The sequence below is a fragment of the Harpia harpyja genome, chromosome 5 (assembly GCF_026419915.1).
Source record: "Harpia harpyja isolate bHarHar1 chromosome 5, bHarHar1 primary haplotype, whole genome shotgun sequence".
In the NCBI taxonomy this organism is placed as follows: Eukaryota; Metazoa; Chordata; class Aves; order Accipitriformes; family Accipitridae; genus Harpia; species Harpia harpyja.
The window spans coordinates 38,724,013-38,744,040 of NC_068944.1; the positions used below are offsets into that span (position 1 = coordinate 38,724,013).

Below are 20,028 nucleotides of genomic sequence, written 5' to 3' on the forward strand. Positions count from 1 at the left end.
CCGGCCGGGGTGACGTCGCGCGGAGCTGGCCGGTGGCGGGGGGCGGGGCGGCCGCGGTAGCGGTCGCGCCTGTCGCCGCGGGAGGGGGCGGGGCGGGGGTTCCCCCTGGGGGGCGGGGGGAGGGGGCGCTCGGCGGGGAGGCGGTGGGGGAGGGCCGTGCCGTGCCGTGCCGTGCCGTGCCGGTGGCTCCCTCGCAGCCCTGCGCGGGGGAGGGCGGCCCGGCCCGCCGCCTGAGCGCGGCCGTCGCCACGGCAACCTGCGTCCCGTGGGGGGAGGGGCGCAGGTAGCGGGCGGCGGCGCGGGCGGGGTCCGGCCGCCATTCCCGCCGCCGCCGCCCTGTGAGGCGCCTGTCGGCGGCTGCTCCCTCCTACCCGCGGCAGCCGCCGCCTGCCCGCCCCGCTGCTCCAGCCCCAGCCCCGAGGGGCCTCCGCGGGCGGCGCGGGCCGCCTGGGGTCCGGCCGGCGGGGCTGCGGGGGGGGCGGTGCGCTGAGGCGGTTGTTTGGCGGCGGGCCCGGGCTGGGAGAGGGGCCGAGGGGAGCCGAGGCGTTGGAGTGCCTTTCCCCATGTCGGCCAAAATCCTCGGGAGCTTCTCCCTGGGCGTGTGCGTGCGGTGCCCGGCGCAAACTCGGCTGGGACTCCCGGGGGAGTTGCGGTGACGGTAGATGACGGTAGCGCGAGGACACGGGTCCAGCGTTGCAGGCTTCGTCAAGCGAGCCCCTCGGGAGGTGAGGGGTGGCTCGCGCTTGGCGGCGGGAAGGCGCCGCGAAGGAGCGCGGCCGAAGCCCGGTCCGGCGAAGAAGCTTGAGCCTGAGAAGGTGAGGTTTCCTCCCAGAGCGAGAGCGCGAGAAGCCTGAGGAGTCCTTCCCAAACTGAGAGGAACCAGGGGCACAAAGTCAGGTCAGCACTTTGTGCGTGGAATCCGATTCCCTCGGCATGACGATAACCGTGGCAGCCGTTGGCGTATTGAAGCCAGGCCGCTTCTTCGGACCATCCGGGGGACTTCCCTTAATGTTGCGTTTGCCTGTTCAGCGAAGGCTTTCTGCAGGCAGCCTCGCTGGCGGTGAGCGTTCTCCCCTTGCTACGCGAGCGTGGAGCAGCACTGTTGTGCAAGCACAAGGAGGTGTGTGTGGGGGGCTGACTTCAGCAATAAAATGACTCCCCGCAATCTGGGGCTGGGTTTCTTGTGGTCGCTGCGAGGGCAACCCAGCCTGTCGCCCTCCCCTTCCCCCTGCCCAGCCTCCTGGGAGCCCGTCACAGAGTTCTTCCTCTGACCCAGCTCCAGCTGAAGCGTTGCTGACCTGTGTGTTGTGGTACCTAGCCAGCTCTGTGACTGGCTGCTTATGGTAAAGACACAATATGGCTATTCTGCTTAGAAAAATAATAGGAAATTTGAGGTTTTTAACTTCTTTGACTGCGTTTTTAATGCTATCTCCAAAATAATTTCAACTTCTTGAGTTAAAAAGTTACTGCAGCAGAGGAGGAACACGTACTTTCACTTTATTTTTGTCCTCAGCAAAATGAAGGTGAGAAAAGAAGCGGTGAAAGCAAATATTTTGATCTTTAACTGGTTAGACAATTGAACTTTTATGTCTGTAAATGTTTTCACAACATCAGCAACAAGTAAACATTTTTACTGTCACCTATTTTACTTGTGAATGCAGCAAGAATCTATCTGGTTTTTACATGCCTTCTGTACTGATACTGGCTTTAATTTTAGTATAAACTAGACTGGTCTCATCTAGAGAAAAAACAATGTAGAGAAAATCAAAATTCCCCAGAAAGTCAACTTTTCATTAATTGAAGTCTTCTGTGGACGATTCCATACTAAATGTGATGCTTAGACAGTAAAGTTACATCTTGAAGGATAAAATAATGTTTTCTTTTTGCTCTAAATCTTAAAACTCAATCAAGTGCTTAGAAGTTGACAGTGGGCATAGTTGGTATTTGCCTGGACAACTCCTTCAGTTTTAATTTGCTTTTTGGACAGGTAGAGTACACCGCAGGCATGCCTGGACATTTGGCCCTTCTGAGCAGTTTGTCATTGAGGAGGCAGATAACTAAACTGTAAACTCAAAGCAAAACTGTTTCAACACTCACAGATGAATACCTCTTCTCCTTTTTTGACCTCCTCACGTCCCTATTTTAGGTGTGTTTAAATAAATGGAGAAACGTATTGTATGCAATGCATACTTTTAGGTACACACTAATAGTATGTATACATTGAAATACTATTTAATAGAAAGGCAAGCACCATCTGAAAAGCACATAAGCCTAATTGATTCCAGACACAACCAGCCTGGGTTTTGTTTCGTCTTATTCCAACTTTCTGACCTTGTAAAAATTATCTTGATTGTGTTGTACCAAAACAAGGCCATGATCTTGCAAAAACTACCACGTGTGCTAGTGCTGAGAAGTACCAAGTAAAGCACTGTGTGTGGAACAAGTGTCGACAACATTAGGCCCCAAGTTCGTTTGTTTGTTTTCCTTTGCTTACATCTAATCATGGTGAAGCAATAGTCTCACTTCTGCTAAAAGCTGAACCTGGGGTTTCATTTTTAAAGGAGGCGAAAAATGTGTAGTAAAACTTACGGTTTGAGGTGAATGATAGGTTTAAAATTCTTAGAGCAGTTCAAGCTACTGGGATTTTTATGGCATTTAGACTAGGGTAAAGAACAGTGAGGGTTTAAAAATAGTATCGCCCGTAATTTTTTCAGTACTTGGGGGGGGGGGGGGGTGTATAGTGGTATCTTTGTTTTTCAGAAGATTGTTTCTAGGGATTGGTAGGAAAGTTTAAGGACTTACTGGCTTTGATGATAACCCTTGCGTTACCATTGTGACTTTGTATAAACATGTAAAAAAGACCTAGGACAGCATAAAGTGTTAGATGTGCTGCTGTCTTTGGCGCTGGAGAACTTCTGAGTGTAAGTATATTTTCTGCTTGACAAAAATCCAAGGCCCACGTACACTGATCCTTTTATTGCAGTAACTGCTGCTGCTCCTATTTGGGAACCTGCAGCTTGCTAGCCTTGAATCTCTGTGAAGAGTTATGACAGAGAAATGTCTTTCCAGCGTGTTGAACTGAACAGATGATCCCTCTCTTTATTTCTCTGAAGGCTCTCCCTTTGTTTTTTTCAGCATCAAGAATGAACTATGTATTTGTGCCTTTGTCAGCAAGGCTCCCGTGGGGCAATCCTTGTAAGCACTGGGATTGCCTGTTCTGTAGCAAGGAGGCTTATAAAAAGCAATTCCAGGTGGAAGTGGGCCTTTTCCTGCTCCTCCCTCTGTCCTGCTGCAATTTCCTTGTCATCCAGGCCCTGAGAACTGCCTGCCTTTCAGACTAAGCTGCAAATGTAAAAGAGTTGTGGTCAGTTGATCAAGATAGTAGAATATCTACCTTTACTTATGTTGATTCATTGATGTTCTGGGGAGTTTCCTTGTATATAACGTAGCACATCAACTTACAGTGGTCATACAACAGCAAATGTAACTTAAAAAATTAAGCCTACCTCTAAAGAAAATGAGCAGGTTTTATGCATCATTAAATTTCATTTCTAAGAAGTTGGCATCAGTACGGCTGCCATCGTGTTTGGGCTTTTTAGCTCCCTTGCCAACATTTCTTATTTCCCTACAGAATGCAAGGTGGACGTGGTGTGTGGCAAGTTATTTATTACAATTAAAAAATGACAGCATCTGCTGTGTTCTGACTCAAAAGTCATGTTGATAACCTACTCCACCAAAGATTGAACGATGAATCGTGCTAACGTTGTATCTGTTGTCTTTACCTTCTAGCAACTGTTTTATAACTTTTCTGCTAAGTTGTAGATAAACTTCAGGTAAAACCCTGCCACCTCAGAAGCCGTGATATAATCTCTGCTCTGAGTGCAAAAAATACGGCATGTTCTGGCTTGCATTTTTTTAAGAGAGAGAACAGTTGGTCCATTGCTTAAAAGTTGTGCCATTCAGTGCAGCGCTGCTTAAGTGTGCGGCCCACGAAGTGTGACCTGTGGCGTTATGGATGCAGTGCACATCCCCTCCCTCCTCTGCAACCACAGGATGAAGACATGAGGTCTTTCTGGCTTAACTGAAATAAGCAAGTTCTGTTCATCTGCCAAGAATGTACAAGTAAATATAATGATTGTGTAAGTTGCTTGTAATACCTAAAGTATAAACAAACGTGTGCATAGGAAAGGTAAGTTTCTGGCAGGTTTCCAGGGGAGTTCCCTCAGTGCTGCAGAACTGAGGCATTCCTCTTTAAGGATAAGACAAATGTTAGATATTTATGCAAGACGGAAACAGAAAGGGTGCAGGATGGAGGGATACAAAGTGAGGTGTCTGCTGGTGGTGGTGGTACTTTTAAAGCTGACCTGTGGCTCTAGATTTATTTCCTCACGATTGGCACTGAGTGATATTGAACACCTCTACTTTCAAATCACGTCAGCACAAATGACAAGTACGCAGCATCTCGTGGAATTGGATCTAGCGTGTCCCCTACGAAATGTATGCATGAAGTGAGGTGTTCCTTTACCTGTGAGTTGGTATTACCAGAGTACATTTTGTTAAATTCAGTTTTAGTATTTGTAGGGTTCAATTAATGGTGCGTTGTTCTAAATACTTGGATGATCAAACTCTACTTAGCCAGGCAGTTGTTTCTTTTCTTGCAGTGAGCTGCTGCGCAAGGGATACGCACTCGGCTGGATTGTGAGAAACTGTGAAGATCACACAAGTAAGTTTAAGTCCTTACATGCTTGCTGACTGTATCTCACACTTCTTGCATGTCCCAGTACCCACAATAATTATTGCAGGCTACAGCGTGAGTGCGTTACTCTTTTCCTCCATATTATGCTGTTTCCATAGAGTATTGATTCATATTCAGAGTTTTGGTCCTTCCCTTTAAGCGTTTTGTCCCAGTGAAATGAAGACCACAGCTGGCAACTCCGCTACTCTGTTGCAGCAGAAGTCTTCCATAAGCTTTAAACTTAACTATGTATGAGAGCGTTTTCTAGGGGTGGGGCTGAAATGTCGGAAGGAACAATTTATTTTACTTTTTCTCTGTATAAATGTACAGTGATTTTATGTATGTCCCTGTGTCATTCTGAAACCAAATTTTCCATGCACACCTTTCTGGAGAGATAAAGGACAAGATAGGGAAAGAGACAGAAGAGACGTTGCCAATTACTTTGCTGTAAGGCACCAAGATACTACTGTGATAAATCCGCTGTAAGGAAACACAAAGAATAGTATGGATTGATGTAATGCAGAGCATGTTTATGAAACGTCTCAATTACACCAAGCCGGGAGGATGGTGACCACTATGGATGATCAGAAATCAAAATGAACTTAGTAAATGCAAAAGTGAAAACAATCGTCAGTTTCTTGGAGAAATCAAGGTAGATGGTAAATGGGGAGTTTGTAGAGAATCACTAACAAAATAGCAATGGACAATGCGCTGCTTTTGCAAAATGCAATGCTCTCTTAGGATTTATCAATAGGTGGCATATGTAAGTCATAGTGAAAGATGTAAAGATGATTCAACTAAGAGCCGGTAAGGCCTCAACTGCAGTACTGCCTTTGGTTTCATGTTCTGTGCTGAAAAATAAAGTACAGGACAGGGCAAGAAAACATAAGAGATGTAGAATATAAAAGGAAATGGTGAAGGAAGGGAGGATGTTGAGCCTGAAAAGTGATTTTTAGAGGGAATTGGATAAATTTTCCAATGTGCAAAAGGTTGAAAGAGGTTTGATCAACTGTTTTTGAATGCTGAGGGAAAGATGAGATAAATCAGATCTGTACAGAGGGAAAATGTCTCAGATTGGATATTAGGAAGGTGGGAGGATGATTTAAATTGGGTATTAGGAGAGTGGCGGGGAGATGCAACAACAACTTTTAAATCGTTATAGTGAAATACCAGAACAAGCTACTTAGGAAGTTCGGGTATCTGCTTCACGGAGGGTTTCTAAGAACAGGTTAGACAAACATCTGTTGGTGACTGTCTGGGGCTACTTTATCCTGTCTTTGTGCGGCCAGGGGACACCAGATGGTCTCTTCAGATCCCTCTCAGTCCTCTTCCTAGAAGTTTACCAAGCATGGAGGGGAGTGGACCTGAGCTTAATGAGAAAATGGTATCATCCCATTAGTTGATCCTCTTTCAGAATAGAAAAAGAATCAGAGAGAAACCACATCTAACTTAACTATGTAAGTAAATGGATTTTTTTTTTTTTAATTGTGGTTGACTTGCAACTTTATGAAGCATTTACAAAAAAACATACATGGAAAAGTTATAAAACTTTATACATGGGTTTAAGGTGTTCCTTATTGCATTTGTAGTGTAACAGTTTAAAGAAACAATTTTAAACATCTTTTTCTCAATGAATGAAAGTAGCAAAAATGCCAAGTTTATAATTATTTTTCAAGGATATTATAAATGTGTGTTTGGCCGTGGGTTTTGAATTGCCTCCCATTTTAAAACAAGTAAGGACAAACATGCATAGGTATTTCTGACCGTGTCGGAGAATGTCACACCTGGGTGCTCCTTGCATGTGCAAACCCAGGAAATAATTGTGACGGATCCCTCTTGCTCCCCAGTCCACAGAAGGCACAAGTTATTCAGTACCTGCTCTGAAAAATCTTGTCTTGAAGGAAAGCTGAATGGGAACGTGAAAGTCAGCGCCTCGCTTCCTTGGCAGGTGAACTCTGCGACTGCAGCGGCGTTTCCCTCCCTCCCTGCCTCCCCTGGGCTGCGCGTTGGGAAGTTCCAGTGAAATATAGCTGCTGTGGAAAGTCCTGCTCACAGTGAGGAGACGTGACCTCTCGGCGAGTCAGATCCAATTTTACAGGCGGCTCTGAGTCAGGGTGGAGCCTGTGAACTGAACTTTTTATTTAAGAAGGAAGTGATGTTGGTGGCAGCTTGTGTTGCTAAGCAGATGAGTTGCTGTATTTTTATGTCAGCTGATAGTTTCGTCGGGTGTGTGACTTCATTCTTAGATATGAAGCCTTCCATTTATTAAGGACAAAGGTCAGAAATTGTCAGCGCTGTGATAGCTGTGTCTCTCCATATAAGAAGAGGCACGTTCTACTGAGCCGCCAAAGATGGAAATGGGAGCCCTTAATGCTGCTTCTGCACGGTGAAAACAAAACCGACCGTGAAACTGTCAGTTCATGTCACAGTCCAAGAGCAAACGTCCTCACGAGCAGGGATGCTGTGGAGTAGGTCAGTTCCCTGGTGTTGCTCCATTTTTACAAGAACTCGCTACTGTTCCTGGTTAAAGAGGTGGCCTGTGTAACCGAGTGTCTTCAGTAGTAATGGGAGCTGGGGGGCTGAGGTGAGCGGTCAGGCGCTGGCCTGTTAAATCAGAATTAGGATGGAAAGCTAAGCGATCCTGCCTCTTACTTTGGTAAACTAAGCAGTGAGTCTGTTTGGGAAGGAGAGCGAGTTGTTTATCACCTGTGCCGCTGGCACTTCAGTGGGTGCTGCCTTCCAGCTGTACAGATAGTCACGGGTAAGTGGCAGTACCCGGGCAGTGCGTCTGAAAGACTTGAGGGGGAGAATGCCGGCAGGTTCGGGGCAGCTGCCCACAACTATGTGCGTACCCACGCAACCCACAGTGACGAGTCACGGTGTGCTGTCTTGGGTGGCATTTCCACCTACCTATTCCCTCCTTAAAGTCTTTGGTTACGTCCTTAAGTTAGCCTTGAGAGAGCTACATGTTATCCTTGTTCTGAGAGAGATTACTGTATCAGAAAACTTCCACAGAAAAGGATGAATTTTGGGAGTAGTATTAATTCTTCTTCTTGTTGTTGAATTCCCAAGGGTGAGGCGGGGGGAACGCCGATGTCCCTCAGAGAGCTTTGCTCCCGTAAGGCCTGGCAGGTGAGTGGCATCTGGACACGAGCTGCCAGAGCTTGCTGCCCCTCTGCTTTTCTGGTTCAGTTCCTCAGCTGAGGAGTTCCCTGCCACAGAAGTGGCTGTTTGGGCCAGTTCCAGCTTTTGTCACTCCAGCTGGCCTGAGTTTCAAGAAAAAAAAAAACCAAACAAAAAAAACCCCAACCCACTCAAGTGTCTACCCTGGCTTGCCCTCTGTTCCCTTAGCTTTCTGGTGCCACAGGGTGGCTCCTTGTAGCACTTGTATTTCTAACGCTTTTAGCTTTTCAGCTGAAATCGTTAAGGTTGTTCTTTCTGATAGGAGTCTACTGCTTCCTGGTACTAACCAAAATCCATGTGTTCTCGGTATTTCAGCGTGCTGTACGTTGGTGAACAATTTCTTCTAAAAAAGGAGTATTACTTTAGCGTATGGCACATCATTGTCGTCTGTACCCTTCTGGCCACTTCACCCTCTCAGTCTCATGTGCTTCCATTGCTGCCTTATTTTTGAGAAACTTTGAGTAAAACTGGCACTTGTGAAAGAAAAAGAAACCGTTTGTCTTTTTCGCTTCATTTGGCCGAAACAATGTTCAGAGATGAATAAAACGTGAGTGTGTGTCAGGGTCGTGTGATTCCAGAGCCACTTCGCACCAATCGTGGGACAAAACATGATGCCTTAGCTCGTCTGAGGCCGCGAAATGGCATCCGGAATACCAAGCCTGAAGTGTTTGGAGGGCAGCTACTCCAAGCACAAGCTTGGGTTCCTGGTGCAGTTCCGCATCTCTCCTTGCACAAACAGAAGTAAAAGAAAGGCTGTGAGATGAGAGGTTGTTGAGGTTTGGGTACATCTGTGCAGAATTTCCTTGGGAGCTGCAAGTTCCTTCATCAAAGCAAAAAAGCCTTTTGGAAGAAGGCAGCTGGAGGGTATGGCACAGGCACAGGTCCTTCCTGTGGGCACCGATCCACGGTTTGGACCATTGGAGTGCTGAGCAGGCGGATGTAGTTAAGAGGGCTTTTCTCAAGCAGGGTGGGTTGCTGCGAGCTCTCTGCACAGTCCTCGGCATTAGCAGCTCTCAGACAAGCCACGTAGCTGGACTGGGTTGTCGGGAACGAGGCGCAGAGTGCTGAGGCCTTGTGGCCCCAAAGCCTACCTGTGCACGTCTCGCGTGGGAGTCAGCACCGTGAGGTGTCACCTGCTGCCTTTGGAAGTGACAACATCTGGACCTTAAGACCACATTTCACTGTACCTGCCTGTTAAAACAGATGCTGGTTCTTCAAAGTCTGCTGAATAAATAAGCTTCCTTTGTATCTTCATGTGATACTAAATCATTTGCATTTTGTAATACTGCTGTTTTAAAACGGATGTAAATGCTACTCGGTAGTCTCTGTGCTGTACTTCTTATGGAGTACATTAACTTATCTCTGTGTAATTATGCCTGTCATACAGAGTGACTTGCTCAGCTTTGTACAAACTATCCCCACCTTGAAAGTTTACCTAGTTAGGTAAAGTGTAGCAATTCAGTGGGGTTTTGTTGGTACGCGTACCCTTGCTCTGCAACTGCTGTTGAAATTCTCAGCCATTAATGCAAATTCTTTCTAATCTGTGAGCCAAATGGCTGCCTACATCAGATGGATGACTTTGTCCCAACAGCGTACAAAGGGTTGGGTGGCTACAAGTGAATTTTCATCCCTGTCATCTCTTGGATATTTTAATAAGGTGTTACCAGTAAGGTTAATCATGAAGACTGCCATGTTGCCGTTTCCTTGCTCTGCTATGGAGCTGCAAAGTGCTTGTTGGTAACTTGGGGAGTTAGGATTTTCTCTTTGGGGACTGGCTGAAGCACGAGTTAAGGTTTCAAAACTTTTTCCTCCATAGCGACCGTTGAGTACGCATGTGTGTGGACACGTGCTGCACCTGGACTGCATCCCACCTTGGAGTGCTGAAACCCCTGCAGCGCTTTTCCTTACTCCATTTCCTATCGTTGCTGAGGAGTTGGAGAGCGGCTGTAATTCTCCCCGTTCTGTCAAAGTGCCATTTGCGGATTCTGTTTCTTCTAAGGTTGGAGAACGTTGGGAGACTCCCTTTGCATTTTTATCACCCAAGCAGTAAGCCAGCTGATTTCATAGGCCGTGGCCTGAGGATGGTTTGTGGGACCCGAGGAGCTGGTTCTGTGCCTTCAGCAAGAGGCATGCACTAGAGACAGGGGCTTTTTTTTTTTTTTTTTCCTTCCCTTGGAACAAACATTTAACTAAGCACCTACATGTGTCCCCCCTTGTTACTGGTGCCATACTAATATACTACTATTTTAAAGAAATGCTGCATGTCTTTGATTGTCTTACCCTGTCTCTACGATATTCTTTATACACTTTTCATGCTCGGAAGCTTTGCAATCTGATTTCTGCTCAACAAGAAACTGAAACAAGTTTCTAGGGGGAGCAGCGAGGCTGCTGGCGGTTGGTCTCAGAATGAGTTTCTCCTGCCCCTAAATCTTGGAGAACTTAAATCTTTGAAAGCAAGGGGAGTTCCAGGCGGGTTTGCGCTACGCCAGGGTGCTTGGCTGCCAGATTAGGGGCGCAGTTAAATAATATGCACAGAAAAACAGACTTGTGGGTAAGTGTTTCTAGGCTGTTTACTCTCTGGTCTTGTCAACATACTGCAAGAGAAAACTGAAACCGATTACATTCAGTAACTTGGGAGGATACCTGTGTAAAGTTTGGGTTGTTTTGGGGGGGGTGGTGGTTGTTTTTTTTCCCCACAAAGTAGAGAAATGCATATTAAAAATAGAACGATTGTAAACCGAGCAAATTTGGTGAAGGTATACTCGGGGCATGTGCTGCTTCAAAGTTTTTTTTAAACACTATTTCCACTTGCTATTTTTAACTTTATGGAAGACCACGGTGAAGAACAGGGAACGTATTATACCGCACCATCACGTGCTATCAGCTTTTCAAGACATTTTTCAGTTGAAAGCATGGGACAGCGTCACCTCCCCGGTCGCTGGCCCCTCTCTGCGTGACTGCAGGGGCCCGGCTGCATGGGAGGAGGTGACGCCTCTCTATCCGCAAACCGGCCCTTCTCCCGAAAAGGTGCTTTCCCCCTAAACCCAAGAGAGACTGAGTAGGCCAGACGCGAACGACACGATGCAGGAGAGTTTCAGACTTCCTCCGGAGAAGCCTGAAATGTTTCTGTGGCTGTAGCAGCCCTCACTGCTGCAGCACTGCCGCGGACGCCTGGATCGACGACCCAAGAAGCGAGAGGAGCTTTTGACATCCACGTTGTCCAGGTCCAGCTCCCGGCTTGGTGACTGCGTGCTAAGAGACCTTAGAGCAAAACCTGTGCAAGATCCTGTGAAGACGCCTTCTCGCTTTCCCACGGAAGAGGTACGAGTGTGGGTGCAGCATGCGGCCCCCCGAAAAGATGCGGAGAGAGCAGGAGGGGGAGGGTGCCCCTGCTCAGCAGCACATGACCTTTGTTTTCCCTTCTCCAACCTGCTACAAACAATGATGGTAGAAAGTTATCTTGTCAAATGACTCGCTGAAAATTCCTGTAATGCAGAGCGTCTTTACACTGGGTTTACATTTTAATCTCTTTATACTTTTAAGACGCTTATTTAGTTTCCAGAGCCATGCAGGGAAGACCGTTAAGCGTGCTACTGGTAATCACTTTTTGGTGGGATTTGTCCAATTTACTTACGGAATGAGTTTGTTTCGGTTTGTATCACGACTTTGAAGGTACGCCTTACAAACACGACAGCTGCAGGGCTCGGCAGCCATCCCGGTCGCGGTGCCGGCGCGGCGGGGGCAGAGCGGCCCCGCCGGGACGCGGGCGCTGCCGCGGCGGGCAGCGCTTAATGGCCGCTTCCCTCGGAGAACCCGACCCGCTGGGGACAAAGTCCACCCGAAATCGCCAGACTCGAGCGATCCTACCCCCTGCGCCCGCCCCGCCCCGCCTCGCCCCGGCGGCCGGGAGGAGAGGGGCGGGCGGGGGCGCGCTGCTCGGCCGGGGCCGGGGCCGGGGCAGGCCGCGGGGGGCCGGGCAGCCTGCCGGGGCGCTTCTCGGTTTCGCTTCGCCGCCGCGTTTGGGAAGTTTGAAGCGCGGCAGTGACACAGTGACACCCACCCCACACCCCCGGGCTTCACCGGGAGTTTCCCGGGACGGGACGCGCCACGGCGGCCGGGCCCGGCGCTGACCCCGCGGAGCGGGGCTCCACCCCGCCGCCCCCGGTCACCGGCAGACGGGGCGGAGCGGCGGGGGAGGCGCACGGAAGACGCCGTGCCCCGCCGTGCCCCGCCGTGCCCCGCGCCTCGTCCCCCGCCCCGCGGCAGCGCTTCCTCGCCCGGCGGCGGCGGCGGGAGCCCCGGCGGGGCGCTGGCGGGCCGGGCGGCGGGGAGGTTAGTGACCCCCGCCCCTCCCCCGCCCGGTGCCGGGGTTTTGTTGTGGTTTTTTTTTCTTCTCCCTTCCCTCTTTTTATTTTCTTTTTTTTCTCGTCGTCGTCGTCGTCGTGCCCCCCCCGTCCCCGTCCCTCCCCGTTGCATAAATTATGCCGGGCGGGGCGGTGACGTCGCGGGGGGGCGGGGCGCGCGACGGCGCTCGCCCCCGGGGAGGGGGCGGTGTCGGGGGCGCGCCTTGTGGCGGCGGGCGGAGGGAGGGAGGGGGGAGGCGGGGGCGGGCGGGCGCAGGGGGCGGCAGCCGCGGCAGCCGCCTGGCTGGCTGGTGTCGCGCTCGGCTCGGCTCCGGCGGGCGCGCTCGCTCGCTCGGGAACTATCGGATTAAACTTGAATCGAGTGAAATTACACAAAGGAGCGAAGCGGAGCCGGGACCCGGCGGAGACCCCGAAACTACCCGAGACCCGCGCTGACCCTTCCTCTCCCTCCCCTCCCTTCCACCCCTCCTTCGCCCGCCCGCCCCGGCCAGGGATCCCCCTCCTCCCCTCTTAGCCCAGCCCCGGTACGAGCGAGCAACTCCGTGCGTGCGTGTGTGTGTGTGCGCGACCCGCACCCCGCCTCGCCCCCCCCCCCCCCCCCCCGGCCGGCGGCACCAACTCCGGAGCGTGTCCCCTCCTCCTCCCCGGCCCCTCGGCGGAGGGCAGCGAGGGAGCGAGCGGGGGACACCGGTCCCCGACGGCCCTCGACGGCCACGCACCGGCCCGGTGAGTGACCCCGCACCTCTCTGGGCGCGGAGGGAGGGAGGCAGGGGAGGGCGCCGGCCATGGAGCCGGGGACCCGTGGCAGGTCTCGGTCCCCCGCGGCGGGGCGCGGAGCGGAGCGGGGGTGCTCGCTGCCGGCGGCGGCCGGGGGTGGGGGGGGTGGGGGGGGGATGCTGCGCCCGGCCGCGGCTCCGGGCGAGGCGGGGCGGGGGGGCTTGGTGGGGGGGGGTGGTGTCTCAGCGGGGCACTTCCCCGGGTGTAAATGGCTTTTTGTTGTGCTGCGGCCGGCCGGCAGCCTGCCTCGCCTCGGGGGAGGGGAGGGCATCGGGAAGCCGGAGCGGCGGCGCCCCTTCCCCTTCCCTTCTTCCCCTCCCCGTTCCCCCCCCCCCCCCCGCGCTCCGCTCCGCAAGTTTGGAGGGTGACTAAAAATCCGGGAAAAGTTGAGCGAAACTGCGCGGCGGCGGGCGGGGGCGGTGGGGCCCAGCGCCGGCCGGGATGGCCGCGGGAGCGCTTCCCCCGCTGACCACGCTGACGGCTCCCGGCGGCCGCGGCGGCACAACAAGCGCTAACAAAGTGAGGGCGCTTCCCCGCCGCGCACGGCCCGGCCCGGCCCGGCACCGCCCCGCCCGCCCGCCCGCCGCCGCGCTCCCCGCTCCGCGCCCGGCACATGGGTCGGCGGGGCCGGGGCCGGGCCGCGGCGGGGGCACCCCCAGCGGAGGCCGGGCGGTGGGTGGCGGCGGGCGGCAGGAAGGCGGGCGGGGAGGGAGGAGGAGGAGGAGGGAGGCGGGAGCACGAGGTGCCGCTCCGGCCGCCGGTGCGCACGCCGGGGGGAACCGTCCTGCCCCGGCGGCGGGAGGGGGCAGGGGGCGGCCGGCGCTCTCCGGCGGCCGGAGAAGAAAGGGGAGCGGGGGGCAGGGAGGGAGGGGACGAGAAGGGAAGGGAAGGGAGGACGCTACCTCAGGCCGCCGGAGCGGTGCCGGCGGACGCCGCATAATAGGGGCTTCACCCCGCCGGGCACCTCGCTCCGCCGGCGCGGGGCCGGCCGCGGGCCGGGGCGGGCGGGTGCCGCCGCCGCCGCGCACATGGGGCCGGGGTCGGGGCCGGGGCTTCCCCCCCCCCACGTCCGTGTCCGTCCCCCCCCCGCCCCGTTCCGGGCCATTTTGAGGGTGAGCGGAAAAAGGTGGTTTGAGGCCAAGCGGTCAGGGCGGACGGGGGGGGGGCGGGGGCGGCGGCGAGCGGCGCGGAGCGGAGCGGGTCCGGCGGCGGGCGCTGCGTGCGGGGAGCGGGCAGCGCGTGTGCGTGTGCGCGCGTGTGTGTGTGTGTGTGTGCGGTGGCGGGGGGAGGGGGGCAGGGTTGTTAGTGAGTCTCAGGGAGAAGGCGCTGCAGGCAATGAGCAGCCATCATTACATTGCCTTCGTTTATCCCGGTAGCGTTACATCAGGGGGACGCGCTCCCACGCCGGGGGAGCCCCTCCGGGCGGGACCCGCGCCGCCGGACCGGCCTTCGCGGGTGGGTGTCGGGGGCGGGGGGGCGCGGAGGGGGGGCGTGGGGGGGGGGGTGCCTGGGAAGGGGGTGGCGGCTGCGGGGCACGGGCTGGAAATGGAGCCGGCTTCCTCGGCTCACTCCTACAGCCCGCTCACGCCCGGGCTTAAACTAGTTGTTTTTTAAACAGACAATGGACAAAAGGAAAGTAGCGATGCCCGGGAGTTCCCTTCCCATCGCCGGGGGCCGCTCGGCGCGCCGCGCAACTCTCCCGCACTTACCCACTTTCTGCCTTTGTTTTCGTTTGGGAAGGGACTGAGCGTGCCTTCCAACTACAGAAAAGGGCGATTTTTTCATTTGCGAGAAGCTCTTTCTCCCCCCCTCCCCCCCCAGCCACTTGGTCTTTCGTGGATTTTTGGCTCGGGGAATATCAGAATAACCTCGATGCGATAAGTTTGTTTCTGTCTCGATGTGCGTCTTGATTTTACTTTCATCAAAGCAGATCGCGAGCTGTGTTTATCCTAGAAGATGGCTTTCGGGAGAATGTGTTTGCCTTTTTTTTTTTTTTTTCCTTTTCTTTTCTCGTGGTATGTGGGACTAGCGGAGGTACAAACAAGCAAGTTGAACAAAAAATGTTTCTGTTCATTTCCTCACAGATCATCCATTCTAACGACGGCAAAAAAATCTTAATGACTATGACCTTAGCAGCATGGGTAGCTGATTTATCCCAATTATAAATCCCGTTAGTTTGCGGTAATGTGTGAGTATCAATATATAATTCATATTAAAAAGCGTGATCGGTAATTACTATTTTTTATTTTTTATAAAAGTTGAAATCCATCGTTTTCCAATAGGAGTGCTGCATCTGTCGCTTGGAGTGTTTTTGTCTCGCTGTTGCACAACAGAGGCTCTCTAGTCTTTAACCTAAAATGGCAGCTTTAATTTGACTGGGGCCCATTCATTGACAATGATAATAAAAAGGCTGAAAGCTAAATGTAGCTGGATGCTTGGGGCACGTTTGCAGAACTCTCTCCTTTCCATTGCTAGGCGCTGCTAAGAGAGGAACTTCGAAGCTCTCTAGTTTCTGTCCTGAAAGTTTCCAACATGTTTTTGGGTTTGGTTTTTGGGTTTGGTTTTTTTTTTTTCTTCCATTTAAAAAAAAAAAGAAAGAAAAAAAAGCACATTGCTCTGCATAAAACACAGTCTAGACGGCAGGGTTGCTGACAAACTTAACGGTGAGGAGATAGAGAGGGCTTCTTCCGAGAGGTCTGCCTTTTTAACAGCAGCGGAAAAAATTCTAGTAATGCCTTTTAAAATAAGATGCAGTCTGCGGGGGGAAATTAACCATTTGTTTCTGAGGTTGTAACAGGTGATTAGAACAATTACGTTCTCTACATTTTCCTATCTCCAGCCACTAAATGCGGGAACGTTGCTTGTTTCCTCTTGTTTGGTGTTGTAAATGTGCTCAGGGTTTCGCCGAGATCCTTTTGATACTGTGCTATTTTCCTCTAGGATAAAACCACAACAGCTTAGAAAAAGTAATTATTTTTTGTGTGAGACATCATTTGAAGTTTGAAACAGTTTTACAAAACAAAATTTCCCCTACTATAGCATTGGAAAACGCCACAGATTCATGCATTCCGTCCTGCGTTTCTGTTAACCTAAACTGCTTGTTTTCGGTCTCTTTTGAGCTTTTTTTTAAAATAAGGAACATATAAAGATCATTTTGAAAGCTGTAGAACAGGCTCTTAGAAGAGCGTTAAATGCTTGTGATTGCAAGTTTCGCTGAAGTAGTGATTCACTGATACTAATTGGATAATCGTATTTGACCAAATATCTTACTAAATATTTAGCAATGTAATGATATTTCTGTTATTACTTGTAAAACTTGGTTAGATTATTTAAACAGCGGAAAAAACTCGCTCAGATTCAAAACCCAAAACGATTTTATTGCCTCTTCAGTAATTAAGGAAAGTTTTGATCATAGGTAAAGATCACGCAGTCCCTTTAGAAAAAACAACAATTTCTAAGGACGTAGTGTTGTGAAAATGCCAGTCGAAATGAGGTCTAGCAGGATACTCTCTGTTGCAGTCAAAACTCTGTACAGTGGCAGGAGATGTGAGTTGTAACCATTTTCTTTCAAATTTGGTTAATGCAGAAACCTGAAGAGTTAGGTCAACGGAGCACTGAAAAGACTTCCCAGTCCACATAGCAGGGTCAGTTAACCAGAGCGTAGCTTTTTTTTCACGCGCGTTATTTGCTGTTTCGCACCGAAAAGCTTTTGACGAACGTCCATGGTATTTCCCATTAATGCTCCAATAACATTAGGACTTGCTAAGACGTAAAGCAAGTTACTTGCAAGTAAAGGTGAAACAGGCCGATGGCGAAGCTGGAAAAGGTGTACTGACAAAGGTGATGTGCTGCTCGGTCCGGGCTTGGGGCGGGCGGCCTCTCGGCATCGGGGGCCTCATCCTGCCCCAGCGCGGAGCGGGGCTGCGTGCCAGGTCCGTGCCCCGTGCCCGGGACGTGGCCTAGGCCCTTCGCTGGGGGAGAATCTGCAGTGTTAAGAATACAACGCCACGTTAAAGCCTTAACAGATGGCCAAATCCGACCCCGATGTGTGTTTCGGTAAAGGTGGAAGGCCTGAGTAATGGGAACTTTGCAGGCTTTCAGAGAATCTGCTGAAATCTCGTGGTGAGTCTCTGCGGTTTGCCATAGCCGTGGCATCCTATGGCAGCTGGCTGTTTGTTTTTTTGTTTTGTTTTTAGTGTGTGGTGTGATATGTAAGGGTTGGTAAGGTGGGAGGAGGAGGAAAAAAGTAACCGGAAAGAAGGAGGGTGGAGATAAACACATGCGTTGCCTTGAATTCTGTGCCTTAACTCTATCCCTTATTTCCCATTCATCTTACTTTTACATTAATTTTCAGAGGGAAAGCTTTTAGAATCTCCTGGTTGGTATTTGCTCTCGTGAATCTAACATTACCCAAATAATTTTGTATGGCTGGCAAGGATACAGGCAACTGTGTGACAAGTGATGTGTGCCTGAACTTCCTCCTTCACCCAGTTCCCTTAAATCCTGACTTCCAAACACTTTTGTATTTGTCCGCTACAAACAGATCACTAACTGCTCCAATTTATGAGCTGGTTAACTGATGCCCATAAGTAACATGGGTGATACTTTTATGTTCCCTGTATACATGAGAAAACTGCAAATTTTAGTAAATAATTAAACTGTCTTTTTTACAAATGAGTCTTTTGTGTGTAGGTGAGGCTTTAGATTTCACTTTTCCAACAGAAAAGTTATTGTATTAATTTACCACATCTATTTAGCCTCATCATTAAGACAGACATTAACTTCATCATTTCTCATAATTTATATTTCTGTGAATAGCTTGTTTGCACAAATATAAGCCGCTGGATTTTAAACGGAAGACAGTCTCAAATATTGTCTGTAGTTTGGCAGTGATAAAAAGGCAAAGGGAAGCTCCAAGTATAATTTATTTTTAGAACTCTTTCAGAGGAAGGAGTGAGGTACAATATGCAGAAACATCCCATGTTTGTGTTAGGATTCTGACAAGATACTGAAACCTGATGGAAGGGTTTTCCTCTTGATTTCTTTCTGCCTACAGAACCTAACTGTAACTTTTAGTGGCTCGTATCTTACCTGGATCAGCGGTTGTGGACGTACCATGTCGTAGTTGCATGCTGAAATTCTTACTTGGAAAATGAGGTTGGAAAGCATGATACAAAAAACAAAAAGGAGGCTGTGACCTAAAGGACACATTCCAAGCGCCTGAATATGACAACAAAGCTCTTAAGGATATTCTTAAGTATATAAAAGCTGATTAGCTCTTAGCTTCCAACATTGTGACTTTTCAAAGATGTAAACATGCACCTAGAAGAAGCCAAGTCAAAACCAAGGATCTTCATGCCGTTGGGTTCTCTCATTTCATGAATGCAGCTCAGTAGCGGTTTCTAAACATCCTGATTATTTTGCTGCCATTATGCTGAATGCATTCTCCTTGGGGGGGGGGGAAGAGAGAGATACTACTTAATTTAAGCATTTTCATTTAAAAGTTGAAATTCAGTAAAGGAGTGCTAATTATCGAATATGGTACTGTATTACTAGAGCGTTGTAACACATGACTTTGAAAGCTTATTGTCATATAGGAACTAACCAGAAGCCCTTGCTGGCATGACATAGGGCTCGCTTTGCTTTGTAGTGACCTATATAGCTATTTTGGGTGTGGTTTTGCTTGGCTTTCATGGGAGCTGTGTCCAACCTTCCTCTGATATAGACAATTGCTGTGACGAGAGGGCCTTGAGGGGAATGGTGGGGAATAAATAACTTCCGAGAATCAATTGTCTGGAAAAAGTCATTGCAGCCAAAATGTCTGCCTTCTTCCTAGTGGTTCTGAGAGGAAAATTAAATTTCACGTCTGTGGTCCTGATCCTAGAGGTTATTCTGTTCAGGCTTCATTTAAATATGGGCTGGTGATCATAGCGAGCAGCACAGCAACTTACCTACCTGGGAGTAGCCAGCATGTGGAGAATCCAGTGCTGAATAGTTCTGGAAGCACTTTACTTTAATGTCCTTGAGCTGCTTTTTAAGCTGTTCAGTTGAGCTTTCTGTTTCCTGCTAGAACTGCAACAGGTAGCTGCCTTTAAAATTTCTTCCTAGTGATTTTTTTTTTTTGAAAGAAATTGGCCTACCCACAGTTATTTTGACTTCTATCTACAGAGCAAGCGTCACTTCTTAAAGCATTTTATGGAGGTGTACGTCAGATGTACAAAGTATCATTCCTTTTGCCAGCAAAACCAGTCCTGCTCTGACATCTAAACTTTTTATTTCTATTTCTCTTTTCTGCCACCCCCACTCCCCCCCCCAGCTTTCCCATAGATTTTTCTTCCTCTTCAGATTGTGCCTTTCCTATTGGGTTTTTAATCTTCTTTCCAATTTATATTGCTCTCTGTTTGCTTAGTGGAGTTGCGTTTTCTTGCCAGTCTTAGGTAATTAGGATACGTTGCAAAATAAACACACGTTTCAACTCCTAATAATACCGCTTCCCACCCAAAGCGTGGAGGGTGCTGTTGTTGGTGTGGGAAGAGCTGGCTGGCTGCACCAAAGTCTGATGAAGTCTCACGTTAGACCCTGGGCGCCGCCTGGAAAGGGGGTGGTCGGCACCGGAGAGCGCGAGCCGGGGGCTGCAGCCGTCCGGCAGCCTTCCGAAGGTTCTTCGTGACCCTTCGAATAGGAAAGGCCTCTCGTCGTCTCACATTTTGTTTTCAGGAAAATGGCGTTCCCCCGTCATTTCATGGTGGGGAAATACAGCTGTGATGGTTTCTCTTGCTCTGTGCAGGGGGTAGTTGTGGGTGGGGAGAGTCTAGTCCCGTCACACTTCACGTGAAATGAAGCCATTGCAGGATATCCCTTGCTAAACAGAGAAATATGGGGTGTGGGGAGGAGCTGCTGGGGGGGGATTGTGATGTTTTTGAAAGGAGTAGGGAAGGTTTGGAGACCAAGAACTCTGTGACCAGTGGT

General features: G+C 50.3%; 1 protein-coding gene and 1 long non-coding RNA gene across 8 annotated transcripts in view; both read left to right on the forward strand.

The window, feature by feature from the left end:
- The first annotated feature begins 822 nt into the window (after positions 1 to 822).
- LOC128142238 (uncharacterized) lies at positions 823 to 9,232 on the forward strand. 2 transcript variants are annotated; one of them, XR_008235322.1, is made up of 2 exons: positions 823 to 6,192; positions 6,583 to 9,232. It is a non-coding gene; the product is annotated as an uncharacterized LOC128142238 (long non-coding RNA). The 2 variants fall into 2 exon arrangements; XR_008235323.1 differs by having other exon boundaries at positions 6,684 to 9,232.
- A 3,644-nt stretch (positions 9,233 to 12,876) lies between these two features.
- CHD7 (chromodomain helicase DNA binding protein 7) overlaps positions 12,877 to 20,028 on the forward strand; it is a 131,169-nt gene continuing 124,017 nt past the window's right edge. For 4 of the 6 annotated variants that reach the window (XM_052787106.1, XM_052787111.1, XM_052787112.1 and 1 more), the window contains exon 1: positions 12,877 to 13,008. The gene's annotated coding sequence lies outside the window, so the exon portion shown is untranslated. Of the gene's footprint in view, positions 13,009 to 14,366; positions 14,515 to 15,143; positions 15,248 to 20,028 lie in introns of those variants that run through there. The other 2 variants (XM_052787109.1, XM_052787107.1) reach the window with 2 other exon arrangements.